The sequence below is a fragment of the Mustela lutreola genome, chromosome X, assembly GCF_030435805.1.
Source record: "Mustela lutreola isolate mMusLut2 chromosome X, mMusLut2.pri, whole genome shotgun sequence".
NCBI lineage: Eukaryota > Metazoa > Chordata > Mammalia > Carnivora > Mustelidae > Mustela > Mustela lutreola.
In genome coordinates this window covers 41453093-41472065 of record NC_081308.1, presented here as the reverse complement: position 1 = coordinate 41472065, position 18973 = coordinate 41453093, and positions in this window count along the sequence as shown.

Here is an 18973-nt window from a genome sequence, read left to right as displayed (position 1 = left end):
CAGAACAGTCTGGGTCCTCAAGGAGTTTCCCTCGAGGTAGTGGGTAAGACCAGAGTTAAAAGACACAGAAATCCACAGATAAGTTCCACCAGAAGGCCAGTGTGCCTGGAATATTATGCTCGCTGGAAACCCTGGGCTCTTCCAGGAAAAGAGTGGCTACAGATGAGATCCACAAGGTCCCAGGAGTGATGGTTGGAAGTTTTGACTTTATACCCTACACAAAGTTAACCAGAAGCTTTAGCAAAGCTCGTCTCAGACGATTCTGGACTGCATAAGGGGCACTGCTTACAGTTTTTGTCATGGATTACCTAGGAAATAAAACCCAAAATATCTTAACCTGATTCACGACTGTTACTGATAGACATAAGCACCATGGAGTAAACTGACGGCAGGCAAAGCTCTGAGCTTTAAAACTGGTGGAAGAATCCAACATTCTCCACAAAACGAGAACCTGTACATTTTGATCCTGAAATATTAGACTCAGTGAAAACTGGCCACAAACAAAGAAAAGCTCACATGACAGGAGCTATTCATCCAACGAATATTTATTGAGTGCCTACTGGATATTGGGCACGGTTACAAGCAGTGGGGAGATAGCGGGGAACAAAAGATTCAAAACTTCCTGCCTCCCTAGGGCTTATGTTCCAGCAGAGGGAGACAGACAATAAACAAGGCAACCAATGACATTATCTGTATATTGGGAGATGGTAAGTATGCATTAAATTTCAGAGTGACCAGGGGATGCCAGGCTGGCTTGGTCCATGGAGCATCTGACTCCTGATCTCCAGGTTGTGAGTTCGAGCTGCACATCGAGTGTGGAGATTACTTAAAAACAAACAAACAAACAAACAAACAAATAAATTCAAGGGGGATCAGGAGTGTAGAGACAGAAGCCTGTATTTAAATAGGGTAGTCACCTGATTTGGGCTCAGGTCATGATCTCAGGGTCAGGGGATCGAGCCCCACATTGGGCTCTGGGCTCAGCATGGAGTCTGCTTGAGATTCTCTCCCTCCCTCTCCCTCTGCCTCTTTCCCCGCTCAAATGCTCTCTCTCTCTCTCTCTCTCAAAAAAAAAAAAATAATAATAATAAATAAATCTTGAAAAATAAAAAAAATAGGGTAGTCAGCTTAGCCCTTGTTGAAAATGATTTTTTAAAAAAGATGATATTTTTTTTTTCATGAAAGAAATGGGAGGAAAACAAGAGATGAGCTATAGAGATATGAGGGCATTTCTGGCAGAGGGAACAACCAGTAGGATTCCTGAAATAAGACCATACCCAAGCTGTTCAAGGAGCAGCCTGACTCCAAGAAGATAATTGGGGAAAAGCCATTACTGCTGAAACAAGACAAGAGAATTGATGCACGAATCAAATCGTCACTGTAAAAATTAATCCGAGAGTGATTCATCTCGCTGTAAACAGCTTCAGAGAAGTGAAAATGGCCAGAACAGGCTTTGGGTTAAGGGCACCACTGTAGGGCATTGAACAAGGAATTAAACTGGCTCATAACTCATGTCAGGGCAAACTCTCTCTTTTTTTTTAAATACGATTTTTAAAATTTATTTATTAGAGAGAGGGAGTGAGAGCAGGAGCAGGAGCAAAGGGAGAGGGAGAAGCAGACTCCCTGCTGAACAGGGAGCCAGAATTGGGGCTCCGTCCCAGGACCCCGAAATCATGACCTGAGCCAAAGGCAGATACTCAACTGAGTGAGCCCCCCAGGAGCCCCCAGGATAAACTCTCTTAATAGAAATTCTTCACTGTGGCATGATTCCGATTTTAAATGTTCATGTTTGTAAGCAGAGCTAATAATAGATCAGACCAGAGAACTCTGCATGAGTCAGAGGAGCGAATCCAGGGCCAACCTATATCCAGACAAGGCATCTGGAATCAACCCTCATTGGCAGGGTTAATTTCCTCATTCTCTCCTTCATTCATTCATTCATCCCACAAATGTTTACCAAGTGCCTACTCTGCGACAGGGGATACAGCAGTGAATAAAACAGGGGCGCCTGAGTGGCTTGGTGGGTTAAAGCTTCTGCCTTCAGCTTAGGTCATGATCCCAGGGTTCTGGGATGGAGCCCCGCATCAGGCTCTCTGCTCAGCAGGGAGCCTACTTCCTCCTCCCTCTCTGCCTGCCTCTCTGCCTACTTGTGATCTCTGTCTGCCAAATAAATAAAGTCTTCAAAAAAAAAACCAGGCAAAAATCTCTGCCCTCTCGGATCTGACTTCTATAAAAAACATAACAAATGTAAAGGACAAATAACAATTTTGAGTAATGCTAATTGCTAAATCAATAAGTAAAATGTAGGGCGCCCGGGTGGCTCAGTGGGTTAAGCCGCTGCCTCTCTGCCTACTTGTGATGTCTCTCTGTCAAATAAATAAATAAATAATCTTTAAAAAAAAATAAGTAAAATGTATAATACTGCAATAAATGTTGAAAGAGAAAAATGACGCAGGAAAGGGGAAAGTGAGTGAGTGAGTGTGTGTGCGTGCGTGCGTGCGTGTGTGTGTGTGTGTGAGAATGTGTGAATTTCAGCTAGAGCGGCCAGGAAAAAGGCCTCACTGAGATGACATTTGAGAAAGACCTAAAGGAAGTATCCAACTGAAGAGAGAACTTTGAAACAAGAGCCACGATCGCGAGGCAGTCACAGTGGTTAAGAGCACAGGTTCTTGAGCCAGACTGCCTGGGTTCAAATCACAACCCCCTCCCCAAATGTATGACCTCATGTTTCCATTTTACTCTCCTTTAAAAAAAAAGATTTTATTATTTATTTGAGAGAGAGCAAGGAAGAGAGAGCATGACCTGGGGGTGGGGCAGAGGGAAAGGGAGATCCAGACTCCCGTCTGAGCAGGGAGCCCCACATGGGACCCGATCCCAGGACCCTGGATCACGACCTGAGCCAAAGGCAGACGCTTAAACGACTTAGCCACCCAGATGCCCCCCAGCCCCATTTTACTCTTCTACCAGCAGAGACTAATGACATTAACTCTTTCCTAAGGATATGGAGAGGGTTAATTTGAGAGTGCTTGTAACATTGCTTGACACAGATTAAGTGTTTGTCAATATTGGTTGAAAGAATGAATTCTTACTCTTGTTAATGTAGTGACCATTGAAGTTATAGAATAAGTTCCCTAAAAAAATGAAATTGTGGTTATTATGGTTTGGGGGAGTGTTTAGATCGTGGACTTGAAATAGAAGGCAGTTTCAGAGTCCCTAGCAATCACTTCTGGGAGGCTTGGGGTCTGGTCTGGCACGTGGTGGTTTCTGGAGACAAGGTTTGAAAATTGACTTAGCCCAGTTGGAGCCTTTAGCAGCAGTTGTCAGAAAAGTGGCAGGATTCTTGGAGTCAGTCATCTCAAAGGTAGAAAGGGTCTGGGGAACTCTGCCAGGGTCAGAATGAGGATCCAGGGTGTCAGCTGAAGTTTGGGAAAAGAGTAGCCATGGATGGAGGCCACGAGGCCTCAAGGACAGGTACACTTCTGGGGCCTGGAAGTGCTGTAGTCTTGTCTTTTTACTCTTTTCCCGACTCCCTCCCCTCCTTTGTGTCTTTGCTAAATATCAGCTTCTCAGAGATGATTCCCCTTATTTAAAATCTTAATCCCTCTTGCTGTTTATTCTCTCTGTTTTTAAAAAAAGATTTTATTTATTTATTTGACACAGAGAGAGAGATCACAAGTAGGCAGAGAGACAGGCAGAGAGAGAGGGGGAAGCAGGCTCCCCACCGAGCAGGGAACCCAATGTGGGGCTCGATCCCACGACCCTGAGATCATGACCCGAGCTGAAGGCAGAGGCTTACCCCACTGAGCCACCCAGGCGCCCCATGTTTATTCTCTTTGTTTTTTGTTGCGCCCCCCCCCCACCACACAGCGCACATAAACTGCATTGGATGTGCTGTCCTTTTACATGTGGTCATGCTACCAAAAAATAAACCAAAATAAACTAGGCTGTTAATGGGAGAGAAAGAGGAGGAGAAGGAGAGGAGGAGGTAGAAAGAGGAGAGAGGGAGGAAGGGCGGAAGGGGAGGAGAAACGAAAGAAGCCCTAAACTCATCAGGATGAGACAGAACTGGTGGTTTGGGTCTGGGTCACACAGTGTTCTGAATGTCACACCAAGGTTTGGCACGCACACCCGTGGGGACTCAAACGGATTCCATCGAAATGAAAAAAACCTCTCCGCGCATTTTTTAGCCCCTGCTTCTGCCAGGATTCTAAGTCATACCCTCCTCTGGGCCATCGTTCTTCTCACCTAAATCTGCTTTCTCCAGAAAAATTCCACTTGCGCTGCAGATGTGGCCTCTTCTCTGGGGGAAATTCTCTTTTGGGGAAAAAAGACCAAACAACAACAAGCTCAGAGGAATCAGTTTGAGATCTGAAAAAGACTTGTGATTAATAAAACTTAACCATTTTTAGTTTAAAGTCTATTATGTCTGGGGCGCCTGGGTGGCTCAGTGGGTTAAGCCTCTGCCTTCGGCTCAGGTCATGATCTCAGGGTTCTGGGATCAAGCCCCGCATCAGGCTCTCTGCTCGGCAGGGAGTCTGCTTCTCCCTCTCTCTCTCTGCCTGCCTCTCTGCCTACTTGTGATCCCTGTCTGTCAAATAAATAAATAAAATCTTTAAAAAAAAATAAAGTCTATTATGTCTGGTTTAAATATAGCTACACCCAATTTTTATGGCTTAACATTTGCTTGAAATACCTTTTACCGCGCCTTCACCCTCGGTCTGCAAGTGTCCTTAAGGCTAAAGTGAGCTTGTAGATGGTGAGGTGTTAAGTCTTGTTTGTTTATCAATTCAGCCATTTAATGTCTTTTGACTGGATAATTGAATTTATTTACATTTAAGGTAATTATTGATAGGTCAGGATTTACTGTTGCCATTTTCTTCATCGTGTTCTAGTTCTTTTGTGGATGTTTTTCCTTGTTTCTTACCCTACAATCTTTTTCGGTGCTTTGATGTCTTGGTATCAGTATGCTTTGGGTTCTTTGTCATGTCCTTTCCTTTAATTACTATAGGTTTTTCCTTAGTGGTTACCATGAGACTTACAGTATCTTCAAATTGTAACAACACCCTATTAGAAGCCTGTAGAAACCGAGGGGCACCCAGGAGGCTCAGTGGGTTAAAGCTTCTGCCTTCTGCCTCAGGTCATGATCCCAGGGTCCTGGGATTGGCCCTACATCTGGCTCTCTGCTCAGCAGGGAGTCTGCTTCCCCCTCTCTCTCTCTGCCTGCTTGTGATCTCTGTCTGCCAAATAAATAAATAAAATCTTAAAAAAAAAAAAAGAAGCTGGTAGAAACCTAAATTCAGTAGCAGTTTACTTTACATTTCTACTTCTCCACCTCACAATTTAGGTTATCAATGTTACATTTTACATATTTTATATATTGTGTAACCAATAACATATGACAGTTATGACTTTTTAATGTTTGTTTTTATTTTTAAATTATTTTTAAAAGATTTTTTATTTATTTATTTGACAGAGAGAGAGAGATCACAAGTAGGCAGAGAGGGAGACAGAGAGAGAGGAAGGGAAGCAGGCTCCCTGACTAGCAGAGAGCCGGATGTGGGGCACGATCCCAGGACCCTGGGATCATGACCTGAGCCGAAGGCAGAGGCTTTAAACCACTGAGCCACCCAAGTGCCCCTTTTATGTTTGCTTTTAAACGTTTTTTAAAAAAACTTTTAAAAAAGATTTTATTTATTTATTTGACAGACAGAGATCACAAGCAGGCAGAGAGGCAGGCAGAGAGAGAGAGGAGGAAGCAGGCTCCCTGCTGAGCAGAGAGCCCAATGTGGGGCTCGATCCCAGGACCCTGAGATCATGACCTGAGCCAAAGGCAGAGGCTTTAACCCACTGAGCCACCCAGGCGCCCCGCTTTTAAACATATTTTAAAAAGATTTTATTTATCTCTTTGTCAGCCATCCAGGTGCTCCTGTTTTTAAACTTTTTTTGAAAAGATTTTATTTATTTGACAGAGATCACAAGTAGGCAGAGAAGCAGACAGAGAGGGGGAAACAAGCTCCCTGCTGAGCAGAGAGCCCGACTTGGGGCTTGATCCCATGACCCTGGGACCAGGACCCAAGTGGAAGGCAGAGGCTTAACCCAGGCGCCCCTGTTTCTTAACTTTTTAACTAGAGTTGTAAGCTAGTTACAGTACCATTACCATATTACAAAATCATACAGAAAACAATTACAGAAAGTGCATGTATGTATATGTACGTGTGTGTATATATATTTAAAATCACACACACACGTTGGTAAAATTTCCTATACTGGGGTGGAACTCCAGCGCTCTGAATCCAAGTCAATCCCTCTGCGCTAGGTGAGAAATAAAGTAGCCCTCTTGAGTTACTCTTCCAAAGGGTCTTGGACCTGCCCCCCAGGTCTTTGTGTTCCTCAGCGTGGCTGCTGCGCAGACCCCTAGGTCCACTGAGCACTTGGAACAACCGTCTCGCTGTCTCCCTTCCCGGGCACCGAACCCAACACCTTAGGGGACCAGGGTAGAGAAGCTGAGCTGGGCTGGGAGCCTCTGCCCGCCCGCCTGTCTCTGTGCCACGAGGTGCTCAGGAAGATGCAGAACCAATTGTGACCGAGCGGTGGGCCAGTGCCGACCCTCGGGTTAATCCGCTGTTCATCAGAGCCCCCAAGACACTTTCAGACGGTGGGCTCTCGGGCAGAAAGGGCAGCGGGCAGTCAATCAAAAGTTCTGGCTCCCGGAGTCGCCGAACACGCTAAGCGACTGGTTGACCAGCCCGCCTATCCAGGAGCGCGGGCTCTCCATCCGCGGTTCTTCCGCCGCTAGGGGGCGGGATCGTGAACTTGATTGATAGCCTTTTCAACCAGTGAGAACGTCTGAGCCCGGCTCCTCTTAAGTAGCACGTGTCTTTTTGGCCGTCAAGCGACTGACACTCTTATCAGCCAATAAGGATGTCCGCTTGAGCTGTGGGCGGGGCTAATGGCTGCAGAAAGGGCGGGGTCTTGGTCTTGACCTACCTCGTTTTGCTCAACGAGGAAACCCCAATTCCACAGGAGCCTCCTCCCCTTATCTGTTTTTTCAGAAGACTTCTGATACTTTTAAAAAGTTTGAAAATCACAGCTTTAGAGTAATTTAGCTTTCTCATGCGGTGCAGAAACAGCAGTCTCACTGCCCCTGCGAAAAAGAGCCGCTCTTAGGGAAGGTGGACTTAGAGGTGGCGACAGGAAACAGAACTGGTTCTCAGAAACAGCTTCATGGCAACTGGCATAAAATTGGAACTTGATTTGAGGTTTTAGGGCCTGAGAGACCGTGGGGGGGGCGGGTCTTGTCTGCTAGAGGGTCTGTGGTGTGATTGATGGGGGCTTGGGGGGCAATGATGGGGGCCTGTGGGGATCAGTAATGCATGGTTAGTGGTTGAGGTCAGTCTGGGTCACCCGTGTAGACGCCTGTTCACTGATGGGACTGACTGGAATCAAGTGGCTGACGGGGTCGGGGCTGCCCCAAACACTGCTGTTACCTGCCCCCCACCCCATGCCATCATCAGAGACTGGACACAAACTTAAAAACTATGTTTCTGATGCAGACCATTTGCAGTCTTGACAGCGGTGTACCTTTTATTACAAAGGCCACCCCACAATGGGTCAGGAATCAAAGTATTCCATAGCCATCCCAAGCTCCCTACCATTGGCCAAGAGCTGATGAACATTGAACAAGTTCCTCAAAAATGGACTCAGAGGAATCTTAGACACTACCCCTCTCACCTCCTCCTGGTCCACACACCTTAGTAAGGCAGATTGATCACTGAAGGTGGCTATCAGCAAAAAGAGATAATCTCCTATTGAATACCTCCTAGATGATGATCAGAACAAAAGGGGGGGGGGCGTAGTTCTTAGAGACCTAGCTTGAAAATCAGGCCCTCAGCTCTGCCATTCCTGGACACCATCTGTCTGTCTTCCTCCTCATGGCAAGTCCTGGCTAACCTGGTTGGTAACCATCTTGGTGGCAGCTCAGCCCAAAAGAGGCCTAGGAGCTTCAAACTTCTTTCTGGTTCAGTCACCGGGATTGTCTTGTTGGCAGTCCGCGGTGCCAGACCATACTGATGAGGATTGCACGATTCAGTACACGCTCCCTGAGTTCCCCTACAGTGCCCCCCAGTGGCTAAGATGGAAGACATAAAACAAAACAAAAGAACAACAAAAACAACCCTGTAAATTTTATAAAAATGCCTTTGGTCTTTTTGCACCTGACCCTTCTGGATGAAAGATCTGAGTACAAGTAGGAGATGATGGGACGAAAGTGAAGTTACAGGCACTGGGATGGGACACACTGATTTCCTGGTTGTGGAAGGCTAGGGCTTGGGGAGCACTCGGGTTAGCCACTGAGAGGTGTGAGAGGAAGAGACAATTAACCCTCTCTTTGTCCCCGTAGATCAAACACTGAAGCCTGGAAAAACAATCACACCGGTCTCCCCAGAGTCAAGCAGCAAATGCAGCTGGTAACCTGATCTGCTGGGTCTGTCATTACTTCCTTGCGATGACAAAAACAGAGACTCATGTGGACATGGGTTGTCCTAAACGATTCTGCTGTGCTTGATGGGTCAATGCCAGCTCCTGAACCTCCCTCATACACACACACACACACACACACACACAAGGGCCAGCATTGCCTTGTTTAGACCGACTGATACAAATTCATCCTCTTCCGATGCCTGAGTGGCCTCGGATGGTGGCATAGCTCAGTAGATTGGCTACAGGCCCCTGATGCCACGGCCTGTGAGACTTACCCAAACCCATGCAATGGTGTTTCCAGTCAAAGTTAACAACAAATCCTAGACTGAAATAAACTATGCCCTCTGGGTTATAAATTTGTATTTGCAGGGAAAGGACAGGGAACAGACTGTCTTTCCATTGGGGATGGAGTTTGCTTTTGGACCCATGTAGTGTTCCCTATCAACATTGACAGTGACACCAGACTCCAACAAATCAGTCTCAACTCCTCTGTGTGGGTGGCAGGATAATGGCCAGCCCGTAGACTACTTCCTGGATGTCTAAGAATACAAGGCCTTGAACACTCATTACCGTGGCCATTTCTCAGGATTGTGTTGACAGTGAGCAACCTTGCGGGATGAGGTAATGTCTCCCTCCTGGACAAAAACCAGGCCGGATTCTCCAAGCTCAGCGTTTCTTGGCTGTACTGGAAACCCACCACCTGGGTAGCATCCACCAGAGGTCACCCCTTTGAGACATGGAGGACATGGAGTGCCAGCATCCTGTGCATGCGGCCTGCTGTGCCCTGAGGAGAAAATCCTCTGTAAAATTCCCACGAGTCTCGTGTCTTCTGTCAGCAGCTCTAAAACTTGTTAGCTTCCCAGAGGGTGATGTCTCAGATCCTGACAGTCAAGACTTGAGGGATTTTTTCACCCTGTGTGTTCTGACGGGCCCTATGGTTTGGCCAGTGGCACTTTTGGAAGGTCAGGGATCAGCTGCCGGTGGTGTCAGGGACGTGGCTCTAAGGATTTGAGTCCTGAGGTCATTAGTGACTGGAGGCCTGTGAGGCAGCTGCTGAGAATCTGTGGCTGTCAGTCCCTGGGGGAGGGGCCTTGGTGTGGGGGCTTATGTGGGCCTGAGTGGGAGGTTTGTTTCCTCAATTCGGTTTCTTCTTCCTTTACTTTTACACAGAACACTTCACTTCTGACGCGGCTGGTCACCAGAGGTGTGGAGGTTTCTCTCCACATCCAGCAATTCTCCATGACACCCAGTGGGCATCCTAGAGTCGAACTCAATTCTGACACCACCTGCCTGGAGATGGCGTCCGATCCCCCAGGTTGAGGGCTCAGTCCCACAAGACAGCTCCCTTTCCCACCTCAGATGCCGACTGCAAGTCATAGGTCCCCAGGTGACCCCCAGAAGTTGTGGCTACAACTTAGAGGTTTCCACGACCCCTTCCTCACGTTCGATTAATTTACCAGAGCGACTCACAGAACTCAGGGAGGCTCTTATGAAAGGACATGATAAAGGATACAGATGAACAGCCAGAAGAAGAGATATAGAGGGCAAGGTCTGGGAGGGTCTCGAGCCCAGGAGCTTCTGTCCCTGTGGCGTCGGGTGTGTCACCCTTCCAGGATGTGGATGTGTTCTCCCCCTTGTAAGCTCCCTGAACCCCATGCTACTGGGGTTTTGATGGAGCCTGCCTCTTGTAGGCATTAACTCTGTTTCCAACCCTCTCCCTTCTCTGGAGAAGTGCACAAGGGCGGGGCTGAAAAATCCCAGGCTTCTCATCATGGCTTGGTGTTTCTGGTGACAAGTTCCAGTCCGGGAGCTCACCTAGAGTCATCTTTAGAACAAAAGATGGTTCTACTGTTTTGTTTTTTTTTTTTTAAGTTTTATTTATTTAAGTCATCTCTATTGCCAAAGTTGAGCTCAAACTCATGACCCCGAGATCAAGAGTCACATGCTTGGGGCGCCTGGGTGGCTCAGTGGGTTAAAGCCTCTGTCTTCAGCTCAGGTCATGATCTCAGGGTCCTGGGATCAAGCCCCGCATTGGGCCCTTTGCTCAGCAGGGAGCCTGCTTCCTCCTCTCTCTCTGCCTGCCTCTCTGCCTACTTGTGATCTCTCTCTGTGTCAAATAAGTAAATAAAATCTTCAGAAAAAAAAAAAAAGAGTCACATGCTTTTCCGACTGAGCCAGCCAGGTGCCCCGTTCCTAATGTTCTTATCACTTGGGAATTTACAAGGTTTCAGGAGCCCCGTCGGGAACCAGGGTCAAAGACAAATATTAGAACAGGAGATGCTCCTAGTGCTTTTATCACTTAGAAGATTCAAGGGTTTTAAGGAGCTCTGTGCAGGAACCAGGGGGCAGAGACTAACATATACATATATATATATATATTTAATATTTTATTTATTTATTTGACAGATAGAGATCACAAGTAGGCAGAGAGGCAGGCAGAGAGAGAGAGGAGGAGGAAGGCTTCCTGCTGAGCAGAGAGCCCAACGCAGGGCAAGATCCCAGGACCCCGAGATCATGACCCAAGCCGAAGACAGAGGCTTTAACCCACTGAGCCACCCAGGTGCCCCAATTTTTTCTATTATCTCATACCAGCGTGGATTGACTTTGGTCAAATTTCTTACTCCTTCTAAGCTTCAGTTTCCTTATGTATAAAATGGAGGTAATATATCATATACTATATATAGTATATAATATGTATAATATCTGAATTTGATTGTGGGAAATCCTCGGCATGGCCAGAGTATAAGACCATGCACAATCTGGGGGGCAAGGATGGTGAGACACTGGGCTACAGCACTCTGAATGCAGGACTTGGAGGGTGGGGGAGCACAGTGTGGATAGGGCGTGGCTTTGGGGGAAGCGGGTCTGTAGCAAATTGTACCTCACTCTCTGAGGTAAGTCTGATGTCCATGTGTCTTATCAGCTTCTGCGGTTTGGCTCAGAGAAAAGCCAGCATGGTCATAGTCCAAATACAGATCTCCTGATTATTAGCCCAAGTAGGTATCTGGGAAGTTTTAAATGTTGTCAGCTTAGAAAGAAGGCTGTGTATGTTCCCAAAAGTGTGCATTGAACTATCCCGGAGCTCTGTTTTAAGTATCCACGACATTGTCATCCTGCAGCCTGAGCTCTTGACCTGAGCCTCATGGCCCTTTTTCTCTACGATCACTGACCCTACAGACATACCCTTTTTTCCTGCTCTTGTTGAGTTGGCTAGAATTTTCAGTACAGTGGTGGAGAGAAACATGCATAGGAGAATGCTTGCAGGGTTTTTTAAAAAATTTCATTTAAATGGAAATCTTTCAACATTTCCCACTGAGAATAATGGTTTTCTTTCTTCCCCTTCCTTCCTGCCTTCCTTTCTTTCTCTCTCCCTCTTTCTTTCTTTTGTAGAGATCCTTACCAGGTATAGAAGTTACCATTTCTTCCTACTTCGCTAAGTTTTTTTTTTTTTTAATTTTTATTTATTTGAGAAAGAGAGAGAGAGCGAGAGTGAGCGAGAGCTAGACAGAGACAGAGCATGAGTAGTAGGGAAAGGCAGAGGGAGAGAGAGAAGGAGGCTCCACAATGAACAGGAAGCTGATGTGGGGCTCTATCCTATGACTCTGGGATCATGACCTGAGCTGAGGACAGATGTCTAACTGACTGAGCCACCCAGGTGCCCCTACAGTGCTAAGTTTTAAAGAAAATTGTAAATGGCTGCTAAAATGTGTCGGATACTTTTTCTATGTCTTTCTTGGCAATCATGAGTTTTCTCTTTTGATCTATAAATATGGTAAGTTACATTATTCAATCTTCCAATAATAAACCAACATTATATTCCAGGGATAAACCCAACTTGTCATGATACCTTACCTTTTTATATATTGCTAATATTTCATTTAGAATTTTTTTTTCACTTAGGATTTTTGCATCTATATTCCCGAATGAGATAAACCTGACATTTTTGTTGTTGTTCACTATGCTGTTATGGGTTAAATTGTGCTCCTGCAAAAAAGATGTTGAAGGGGTGCCTGAGTGGTTCAGTGGGTTAAAGCCTCTGCCTTCGGCTCAGGTCATGATCCCCAGGGTCCTGGGATCCAGCCCCGCATCCACTCTCTGCTCAGCAGGAAGCCTGCTTCCCTTCCTCTCTCTCTCTCTCTCTGCCTACTTGTGATCTCTGTCTTTCAAATAAATAAATAAATAAATAAATAAATAAAAATCTTAAAAAAAAAGATGTTGGTGGGGCCACCAGTACCTCAGAGTGTGACTTAATGTAGAAATAGTGTCATTGCACATAGGATTAGCTAGGATGAAGTCATATTGCTGTAAGGCAGGCCCTTAATTCAATGACTTGCATCCTTATAAGAAGATAGCCAGGGGCACCTGGCTGGCTCAGTTGAGAAAGTGTGGGACTCTTGATCTTGGGGGCGTGAGTTCAAGCCCCACATTGGGTGAAGAGTTTACAAAATAAAAAAGATTAAGGGGTGCCTGGGTGACTCAGTTGGTTAAGAGGCCGACTCTTGATTTCGGCTCAGGTCATGATTTCGGGGTCCTGAGATCGAGCCCCGCATCGGGCTCTGTGCTCAGTGGGGACTCTGCTTGTGAATTCTCTCTCTCTTCTCTCTCCCGCTGCCCGTCTCCCTAAAGACAGCGATGTGAAGTCAGGGAGACACAGGGAGAATGCCATGTGGTAACAGGGCAGAGGGTGAAATCATGCAGCTGGAATCAGGGACCCCCCCCCCAAAGATTGCTGGCAAACTGCCAGAAACTAGGAAGCGGCAAGGGAGGGGTTACCTTTAGGCTTTGGAGGGAGCATGGCCCCACCAACACATTGATTGCAGACTTCCAGGCTCCAGAACTGTGAGATGATAAATTTCTGTTGCTTTACGCCCCAAGTTTGTGGCATTCAGTTACAGCAGCCCAAGGAAACAAATAGGCTATCTTCATAGAATGGACTGGGGAGCTTACCCTTTTGTTTCTATTCTCTGTAAGCATTTGGGTAGCCTCAAATGAACTGCTTCTTGAATGCATCGCACAAGTTGAACTTCAAGCCACATGGGCTTACTGTTTTCCTTGTGGGAAGATACGCCTTGAACGTGAAATAAACTTCTAGGCACCTGGTATGCATCAGCCCTGAAGACAGGCAGAACCCTCACCCTTCCCGCGTTCCTAGAGACAGGAAAAAGTATTCTGGAGAAACATACAAGCATTTTTCATATTCTATTGGCAAGAGCCACTAAGCAATTAGATATACGTTTTGAAATGATTACTACGGTCAAGCCAGTCAACAGATCTGTTTTCCCACATTCTGTTACCTTTGTGTTGTGTGTGTACGTGTGTGTGTGTATTAAGAATGCCTGAGATCTACTCTCTCAGCAAATTTCCAGTATACATTACAGTATCATTAACTATAATCACCATGCTGCACATTAGATCCCTTGAACTTGTTCATCTTACATAACTGCAACTTCATAAACTTTGACCGACATCTTCCCATTTCCCCTACCTCCCCCAGGGTCACCCCTAGTAACCACTGTTCTCTCTGTTTCTGTGCATTCAACTTATTGAGACTCCGCACATAAGCAAGATCACGAATCACTTTTCTTTCTGTCTTTGGTTTATTCACCTAGCATAATGTCCTCTAGGTTTATTCCTTTGTATGTATACCACATCTTTATCCATTCATCTATCAGTGGACACTTGGGTTGCCTCCGTATCTTGGCTATTGTAAATAATGCTGCAGCTAACATAGGGGTGCAGATATCTGTTTGAATGTGTGCTGTTGTTTTCTTTGGGTAAATAGTAGTGGAATTACTGGATCACATGGTAGTTTTATTTTTAATTTTCTGAGGAACCTCCACACTGTTTTCCAGAGTGGCTGCACCAATTTGCATTCCCACCAACAGTGCATGAGGGCTCCTTTTTCTCCGCATCCTTTCCAACACTTGCTGTTTCTTGTGCTTTTCATTTTAGCCATGCTGACAGGTGTAAAGGGACAACTCATTGTGCTTTTAATTTGCATTTCCCTCATGATGAGTGATGTTGAGCATTTTTTATGTACCTACACATGGGATCTTCTCACCCAAAAACAGAGATAATTTTACTATGTTGACTAGAAGTGGTGGCAGTGGGCATCCTTGCTTTGTACTGGATCTTAGAGGAAAAGCTCTCACATTTCCCCCATTAATTATAATGTTAGTTGTGGGATTTTCATAAATGCCCTTTATTGTGTTGAGGTAAGCTTCTGCTATCCCTATTTTGTTGAGAGGTGTATTTGTTTTAAATCACGAATGGATGTTGATCTTTGTCAAATGCTTTTTCTGCATCTATTGAGATGATCATGTGGTTTTTAGTTTTTCATTCTGTGAATGTGGTGCATCAAACTGATTGATTGGCATAGGTTAGTCATAAGCTAGCATCCCAGGGATAAATCCCACATGCTTGCGCTGAATTTTTTTAAAGAACTAACTATTTTTGAGAGAGAGAGAGAGAGAGAGAGAGAGAGAGAAGGAGAGGTGTGCGTGCACATGAGGAAGGGGGTAGGAGCAGAGGGAGAGGCAGGCTCCCCACTGAACAGGGAGCCCGATGCTGGGTCCGATCCCAGGACTCCGGGATCATGACCTAAGCTGAAGGCAGACACTCAACTGACTGAGCCACCCAGGTGCCCGGTTGTGTTGTATTATCTTCTTGAACGGTGTTTGGGGGAAAAAAAAAAACCCATAATTCATGAGGCATTGATTACAGTTCTCCTGAAGGTCTTTTCCCAGTCATGGAGAATAATTAGCCCCCAACTGAGACTGCTCCAGGACCCCATCTAACAAATCATAAAAGCTTCTTGGAAATCTTTTTATTCTTTCAGGTCTTGCTTTTATGGGTTTTTTTCTGGTCTGGTTGGTGGGAGCAGCTACTACTCTTTTGCCAGTATGAGGGCTGGCCACGGCTCCTTCTAATCCTTCCAGACAGTTCTTTCCTTGGCCTCAGTCATTTTCTTCACAGGCGTGCACTAATCTGTACTCTTCTGAATAATGCACCCTGTGTGGAGGCCCCTGGGGCCTAAATCAGTCTGGCTTCCAGAGTCAAGCTGAGCGAGTCAAACTTCCAGATCCTGGCAATAGAGGACGGCCGGGACAACGTCTGGTGGCCAAGTGGCTGGAAAGTGTGGAGCTTAGATGAGATTTCTAATCTGTTCCTTGGAAGTTACCTCTAAGAGATTTCTTAACCCTTCACATTGACCTCTGGGGCCATCCCGTGGGATTTCACTGTTCTTCAAACTCCCCCACATGATAAACTGGGCCATAAATCCCTAGTAGTTATTAGAAGAGCAGCTGGATGTGGAGTGGGTCCACTGGGGCAAAGAGGTAAACCAAAATACCAGTGCGTGCTCCCCCGGCCAGAGCTGGCTGGATATGCACCGGAACCTGGGTATTTAATGGCCCCATCTCTTTTTGTGCAGGGGAGGACATCGTCGATGAGAGTGGCACAGTCAACACTGGGGTTCTCCATGGTGTGTGCAGTGGCTTTCCAGGAGGGACACTATGGGAACTGGAGGGATCTGGAACCCCAGGCAGCACCCTGCCCCCCTCATTCCACATCCAACTGCTTTTCCCAAAAGGCCTCTGCACCCTTGGTCTTGACCCCTGAGGCCAGAGACCTGGGCTGTTCCTGGCCAATCTTGCTGCTCTCCAACCTTCTCCACTCAAGAAATGGGACCGCCAGTTGCCTAGGCCATCATCTAAAGACCAACCAGCCACAGACGATAGGAAGGCCCTGCCCAGGGTCTCTTATTGTTCCTGGATCTCCTAGGATCAGTTCTAAAATGCACCAGATGCACCCTCTGTGGGGGACTCCAGCATCTACCTCTGCCAGTCCCTTTTCCTTCTTCCTCCTCTGCATGAGTAATGGTGGCATAAAGCGATCTGTTTGATATCAGGCCATTGGACAGTGTTGGTGACCACTTGTAAAAGTTGAGACCTCACCTCTGCAGTGAAAATTGGAGATTTCATCTCAGGACTAAGAAGTAGAGACTTAGATTCTGAAGCTGAAATCAAGACTTAGCATTTGGAGGAGGAGTATAGATTTGGTCTCTGGAGGGAGAATTGGGGAACACAGCTCCTGCTGGCAGAGGCTGGGACTTATCCTCTGGAGGCAGAGTCTTCCCTAGATTTCTGGCAGGAGAAGTCAGGACTCACTCTCTGGAGAGAGAGGCTGGAACTCATTATCTGAAGCAAAAAGTAGGAGTTAGGCTCTGGAGCTGGTTACTATGGAGTTAGGCTCTGCAGGGGGAGTCAGGGAAGGAAGAGTTGGCAGCTTAGGGTGGGAGTTGGTATCTGCTGGAGAAAGACAGGATTTAGTGCCTGGTGTGAGGAGTCTGGTGTTGATGCCTGGTCTGAGGACCTTGGACTCAGAGGGTCTGATGGGTGCATGTCAATGTCCAGAACAGTAAAGGGTCTGAGATTTTATTCTACTTGCAACCTAACAAGCTATCCTGTTTCATGGATGCAAATAGAAGGCATGCGACTCCTGGGTCAGAGATAAAGAACTTTATTATTCATAGCAACAGCAGTAGCCAGAATGTCAGATGTTTAAGCTGATTCTCCAAGGGGCTAATACAGGTGGGCCTAGATGCATGCCTGCATACATAGTGAGTTGTGGTATAGGAGGGGAACTCTGAGTGTGTAAGATTGATTGTTCCTATACTGAGTATTAACAAGCCTGTTTTCTGTCTGCTACGAAATTATTTATATCAAGGGAGCTTGCTACAAACACAGTTCTGAGAAATAGCCTGCGTAAGGCATGGTCATGGCCTTGCATTCTTGGCATGCCCACCAAGAAATGTGCAGGAATCCTCAGGGAAGATGGCAGATCGGTGTTGGTAAATCAGGTTGGCTAGATATCTTGATTCACTGTCAAGCAGATGTGCTTTTTACAAGTTTGGTTAAATAGATGGCCATTTGAGCAATTGGCCAGAAAAGACTCAGGGCAGGGGTTTAATGTTTGTCATGGGTGAGGATTCCATCACCAGGGACAGGGGCTAGCCTGGGTTCCATAAGGCCGAGTTTCCAGGTTCAGAGGTCCTGCACAGCCATTCTGGGGGCGTAGGATCACCGGCAATTCTAGGAGATTCCTTCCTCAAAGTCCTCAGAACACTCTTCCTTGGCCCTTGGAGCACCTCAGCAATTCTACTACTCTCTGACTTCCTTTGAATGAGAAATGGGCTGGAAGTGACTGAGTTAGGAGGCTAGTCTCCCTCCAGAGACCAAATCTATACTCCTCCTCCAAAGGTCCCCGGATTTGTGCTTCAGATCATCTTTGGTCTCCTGATGGCCTACAAAAAGCCCTGCTACACACTCCTTGGAGCCCTGGGAATAGCCCCACAGCAGCCTTATCACTCTCTGAACTCCCTTGGTTGAGAAATGAGGATGGGAGAGGACCAAGCAGAGATCAGACAACAGAGATCAAACACTGCAGTGGACTGCAGTGAGGGCTGGAGAGGAAGCTGTCTGGGACTTCAGATCCACCATGCTCCCTGGAGATCCTCAATGAAAAGGCCTTTGCAGGTTGGGTTTAAGCCCGGGTGTTCATAAACAACTTTATGGAGTTGCTTTTCCCAGCTCCTGACCTGCATGTACACGAATTGGATCCTGATTAACATATCAAAGACTCAGAGACATGAGCCAATGCTCCACCTCTTCCGAGGTCCCAGACTGACCACTGGGTGATACACACATGGGAAAGACCCAAACAACACTGCAAAGCCTGTAAAAACAACTGACATTGGAACCAAACCCACATTAGATAGGATGGAACTTTCGGACCAAACCTAACTATGGAGATTGTCTGCTAAAACAAATATATCAACATTCTTCATAGGATTTAAGCAAGACCTAAAGTTTCATAATGTAATATTCAAAATATCCAGGATACAATCTAAAATTACTCATCATACCAAGAACAATGAAATGCTCAATTCAAATGGAAAAAGATGATCAACGGTGCCAAGAGTGAGATGATGCAGATATTAGAAGTACCTGACAAGCACTTTAAAACAGCTATTATATAAAAGTGATTGAGCAATCATGAAAATTCTCCAAACAAATATTAAAGTGGAAAAATATTGGCATAGAAATGGAAATTTTAGAACTGAAAAATAAAATAACAACAAAAATAGCCAAGAACACAGAGAAAGGAGCCAGTGAACTTGAAGACCGATCACAGAATAACAGCGAGACAAAAAAATATTGAAAAAAAAAAAAACACCAGGAACTCAGGAACTTGTGGCACAACAATAAAAAGTCTGATGTTCAAGTCTTTGGAGTCCCAGAGAGAAAAATGTGAGGCAGAAGAAATAATTGCCCAAACTTCCCAAGTTAGGTTAAAAAAATAAAAAAATAAAAACACCCCATAAACTGACAGATTCAAGAAGCAGAGCAAACCCCAAACAGGATAAACCCAAAGAAATACATATCTAGATACCTCATAATCAAATTGCTGAAAGTTAAAGACTAATACAAAATCC